Source organism: Gallus gallus, chromosome 3, assembly GCF_016699485.2.
Source record: "Gallus gallus isolate bGalGal1 chromosome 3, bGalGal1.mat.broiler.GRCg7b, whole genome shotgun sequence".
Classification (NCBI taxonomy): domain Eukaryota; kingdom Metazoa; phylum Chordata; class Aves; order Galliformes; family Phasianidae; genus Gallus; species Gallus gallus.
The window spans coordinates 64381123-64386854 of NC_052534.1; the positions used below are offsets into that span (position 1 = coordinate 64381123).

The 5732-nt window shown below is 38.2% G+C and overlaps 1 protein-coding gene across 7 annotated transcripts in view; it reads left to right on the top strand.

The window, feature by feature from the left end:
* Positions 1 to 5732, top strand: part of HS3ST5 (heparan sulfate-glucosamine 3-sulfotransferase 5) — a 197352-nt gene that overhangs the window by 112133 nt on the left and 79487 nt on the right. The window lies entirely within an intron of this gene.

Consider the following 5732-nt stretch of genomic DNA (forward strand, 5'->3'; position numbering starts at 1 on the left):
TATAAGCTAAAAATAAAATAAGTAAACATTTTCTTTTTCCTTTCTCTCTCTCTCTCTCTCTCTCTTTTTTTTTTTTTTCCTCCTGACAAACTGTGTAAATCTCACAGGCCCAAACTTGAATTGTGCAATCTGTTACTTGGCCTCATTGAACGGACTGGGGAGTTTTCCTGCCTAGAAGCATAATCATGTAGCAGAAGTCTCTAAATTGAGAACTTGCTCATTTTAAGCTGATTCTGTAATCAGCAGCCCAGATCTGAATCACATTCTGGAAACATTCATCTCTTGTTTGAGTACAGTGGGAGTTTAGGGTGATTCCAGGTCCCAATTTAGGCATTTAACCAAGAAGAGTGTCATGACGGAGGACAGAGGATGAAACCAGAACCTCAAGTTGCCACAATCCTGGTCTGTTTTCCAACATGAAATCCTATTGCAGCTGAAGCTACAACTCAATGAAGAGTTGTTCCACTGACCCTAGGCTGCTAGAAGCTCTACTCAGACCTTGATTTGAAATTTGCCGGCATGTTCAACCTTGGAAAGAAAGGACAGATGGAAATATTGACACAGCCTTGAATGCTCTAATTCAAATGTGTCTGCAGTAAAATGTATCAGGCTTGTAGCTTTGACACAGGAATGGCATGATGCATAACTCAGTGAATACAAGAGGTCTTTTCCTTTGAAACTCCAGGCAGCAGCGATCTCTCAGCAAAGCTGAACAAAATATAAATGTCTCTTTGTCACTGACACGAATGCCTGTTTACCAACTCTTCAAGTACGCAGAGTACAAATAAAAATTGTCAGGTAACATTATAATTGAAAGTCCATGCATATATGCTGCAGTGTTTTTATTTGCTCAGTGTTGTGATTGGCTTTGCCAAACACACAGAAGAAATGGCACAATTGCATTTTAGTAAGTTACTTGGCTGTATGCAAGATGTTATTTACTTCTGGGTGTTGCCAGTGCATCCAGCTTTATTTGTTAACCTAGCAGAACATTATTTATTAATGAGTTCTTCATGCTTTATTAAGCCTAATGTCAAAACACCTCTGTGGGACTCTAGGCAAGTTCTTGCTTTGTATTAAAGCATTCTAAAGAAAATGAAAAATTATGCAGCAAAGCTGCAGATAAAAACCAGAAGATATCAGTTCAATTAGTCTTGATCGTGGCAGATGATTTTTCTGAATATTTGCGTGCTGGCTTAAATTAAAGCATTCTGCAATCTCAAATGTACATATGTAATTAAGGCGCCTTAGAAACCTAACAAGGCTACAATGATCTCCAAAGCTGAATGAAGTGCTCAGATGGCAAAAGTGGACAAGTTCACCATGGAAGTATTTTTTATGTTTTTTTTTAATGGACTGATGTTTCATATCAGAGGAAGCTTCTTCATGAGAACATCAAAATGAGTGGAAGTAGTAATAAAGCGAATTATTTGTGATTTTCTATAATTTGGCAGGACTATTTTTGCTCATAGAACTAGTGCTGAAGTTGAGCAAACTTTTCTAGCTTGCAACTAACTGAACATCTTGTTATGTAGCACTGACATAAGATTAAAATCCAGTCGTTCTGCATAACTTAATCCATAATGAGGTTCTAGGACATAAACCACCATTCCTCATATAAGAAATAGTATTTATCACCAGTTATGGCTTCAAGCTGCGCCAGGGAAGATTCAGGCTGGACGTTAGGAAATACTACTTCTCTGAAAGGGTGGTCAGGCACTGGAATGGGCTGCCCAGAGAGGCGGTGGAGTCACCAAGCCTGGTGGTGTTCAAAGAACGTTTGGATGTTGTGTTGAGGGACATGGTTTAGCGAGAACCATTGGTGAAGGGCAAATGGTTGGACTGGATCCTGTGGGTCTTTTCCAACCTTAGCGATTCTATGATTCTATGATTAAGGAACATCAGATTTTACCATAGAAATATAAATGTAATGGAATAAATGTGTTTTTATGTTAATAGAGATTCCCAGAAAAACAACATATTCATCACTTTTTTTATTTGAAAAGAATACGTATCTTTACAACTGTAAGAATATGTTAGACAAAGTTGTTAGTGTGCTCTCATTCTATGCTTGAACAGCAACATTTTAAACATGTACTTTCTGTAAAGACTTTGGTGACTCAGCTTAACAATGTCCAGCCAGCATCACCTGATTTACCACAAGAAAAAAATTATTACTCTGTAAGAATGAAAAACAAAATGAGATCAGTGCATTTTATGATTGCACAAAAGAACATATTAACATCTCAAGAGACAGATACAATAATTAAGCTATTGCAATCTATAAGTTTTTTACAGCTGAGGTGCCATCTTGCTTTACTGAGGTTTGTTATGGGTTTTAGAGGAGAGCAGAAATAAAGCACAGAGCCTTACTTTTGCTAGTAACTCGTCATACCAGGCTACATGTATATTTAGTAACAAAATTAACCAAAGATATAAGCCAAAAGGACTGTCTCACTTTTAGATCCCAGCAACAGAAATCTATAGAGAAAAATTCCTGGAGGGAATTGCACTTAGATAATTTGGACACTGCATAATTGCTGCGGCTTATCAGGAATTTTTATTTCATATTTTCTGTTTGTAATTGCTACTAGATATGAATATTTTATGTAAACTTGTTTTGAGCTTTTCCTTTTCCTTTCGTCTTGTGACTTTCATCATATTTCCCAACATCTGAGAGATCAGTTTAAGGCAATGGGATGGTAGAGGAATGTGCCATGTCGTTACCATATCACAACAAACATAAATAATTGGGAGGGCAGATCCTTAACTGTTATCTGTGAGTGGAGATCCCCAGATGCTGGCAAATCTGGCTGTTAATGCTGAGGTCTCTTGTCATAAAGATTTGAGCAACATCAGCTGAAGATTTCCAGGTCCTCCTGCTGGAGGGCTATGTCCTGTTTACAGCCAAGTAGTCACTGGAACCTGGTTTGCCTCTTTCTGAGTGGGTGACTAATCATCAGAGAAAGAACCCTGCTTGTCTGGTGTGTGTTTTTTTCTCTGGCACTAACTACAGAGCTATCAAATAAGCCAGGGATGATAGAGGAGATTACTGTTTCTTCTCTTCTAGTCGCCTTTTACAATAAATAATTAATGGTGCTACAAATGTTAGCTTGCAAATCTTAGTGGGACAGGAGCTCCCTTTGGTAGCTCAAAAGATTCCAGAATTACAGAGAGGCAGAATCAAAATTCAAGCCACTTATTCTCCGTAGGTTTTTCCTATTGCTTAGTTCGGTTAGAAGCATAGTTGTTGTTTTTTGTTTGTTTGTTTGTTTTTGTTTTTAATTGTAGATTGCTTTGTGTTTTATTTTCTTTTTATCTGTTAGAATAGATTATAGATTTTCTTCTTCCCAGCCTTCATCTTGTGTTGTGTTGCCTGTGTGTTGTCTGTGGAGCACAGACAATTAAGGGATGTTAATGTTAATTACCATACTGTGCCCAGGTACCTGTTCTAGATCTGGCTCAAGAGTGCTTGAACTGTTATGAAGTCCCAGGAAGACAGGTACCTCAACTTTCTGAAGGTCATAAGATATTGCAGACTGGTCACCAGTCCCACTGCAGCCAGGCGTGTAGAAGGTAGAGAGTTTTAATGGATACTGTTTGTGAGTTTTACGCTGTTAGAATCATAGAATGGTTTGGGTTGGAAGGGACTTTTAAGATACTATAGTTCCAACCCCCCTCCTATAGTCAGGGACACCTCCCTCTAGACCAGGTTGCTCAAAGCCCCATCCAGCCTGGCCTTGAATGCTTCCAGGGAGGAGGCAACCGCAACCTCACTGGGCAGACTGTTCCACTGTCTCACTACCCTCACAGTAAAGAATTTCTTCCTAAAATCTAGTCTAAATCTACCCTCTTCCAGTTTAAAACTATTTCCCTTTGTCCTGTCTCTGCATGCCCTTATAACTGTCGATTCTGTATGCTCATTCTTAAACCAATAAGAAATTAGCTCTCAAGGAACCTTTTATATATTCAACTATTTATTTTAGTATAAAATAGATGTCGATAAAGTTGAATTTGGCTCAGAAACAGATAAACATAATTTGTCACTAACATCTAACTGGAGTTCAGAAACTCAGCAATAACTGGTCTTAGACCAAAGGGAATCTGTTGAGAGCTTCTTAGGTCCCAGTAGACTACAAGAGAAGCAAGCAAGTCTGCCTTTGTGCAGTATTCTCAGGAGGACACAATTAAAAATCATCCTGTTCAGGAACTACTTTTTATTCTTTTGTTTTTAATAAAGCCCCTTGAGACCAACAGGAATGTGTAATGTTCATCCTGCTTTTGGTCTATTTACAGCCTTTCTGTTACTCACTGACATGCTTTCTTTTTACATGTTTGTTGTCTAATGAGCAAACTCCTATTTAAGTGGAAAGTTATCTGCTTCTGTATGTATGTTCTGTATAAAGACAGCATAGAGAATTGTTATCTCATTTCTGTGTTTTCAAGAAATACAGATCTATCTGATTAAGGTGCTTTTGTTATGGGCACATTCCTGGGAACACGATTTCTGTGAAAAGCAACTTGTCTATTTACAACTAAACATGGTTCAGACTGTGGTTGCAGAGTCACAGCAAACCTAACTGGCCTTAGCCATGAGCTGATCTTGGTACGCTGTTGCTGTTGTGAGAATTGGCACAATGCTGCATTTCTGTGCCGTGCTTATGAGAGAATGAATGTGATCCATTCCTTCCTGTGGTGGTCTTTGGGTGAACTTGCTGTGGAAGGAACAGTTTGCTGTGTCTGAGCAAGGGGTTCAGGGGTTCAGACCAACCCTGTGAGCTTGCAGAGCAGAGGGTGCAAAAAGCTCTGCATTTTGATCTGTGTAGCTTTTCTGGAAAATTTTCTGGAAGACTATTTTTCTGGAAATCATAAAAAGAGCATATATGCTCAAAGAAACTGAGTTCTTTTCAGTGTCATCATATGGCAATTTCACTTAGTATTGTAATTTTTTCCTATTGTTGAATAGATGTGCAGCCACCATCTATATCACACAGTAAAATGGGACCTATTACATGTGCAGTAATGGGAAGAGAGAAACTCTCCAACTCATGTATAACAAGCTGTAATTGTTGAACTTCTGCTTGTTTGTTTTTTTCTTCTTTTATGTTTGGGGGGGAAGCATATTTGAAAGACCTTCTATACCCTCAATTACTGTTGCTACAGGCTATTTATGCTGTTGTAGCAATTCTGATAAACCCACAGAAGAGAATCGCCTTTTCTATTGATGACACATTTGCTAACATTTCTGCAGCAGTGCAGTAATGTCTTTATTGTGTATTGCTGTATTTTAATAGTCAATTAAAATTCCCATTGAATTGACAAAATGGGCTCAGGAACTTCTGAAGACTATTTGCCTAAATGTACTCATGAGACTGTTCTGATAATCACTGCCACTGCACTATTCAAAATTACTCAAAAGCCTAACCTTATTACGGTACAAAAGTAGTGAGGCAAGAGAAAATATATTTTAAAAATGGAACCTTGCTGTTGAATTGAATGTCATCATTCTACCATGTTTGTCTCCTTTTTTTTCCTTTCTTCTCCATCACCACGACCACTCTCTTCTTCCTTTTCTCCATTTTCCCAACTTAATTCTTTATTTTCTTTCACTTATTTTTTTCTGTTTTCCTCACACTCTCATGTTATCTAATATTAACAAATGGTGCAGTGCCTTTGTGACGAGAATGGAAAGGTGATAAATAGGCCTGTAGCAAGATTTCAGGGGCTTCACA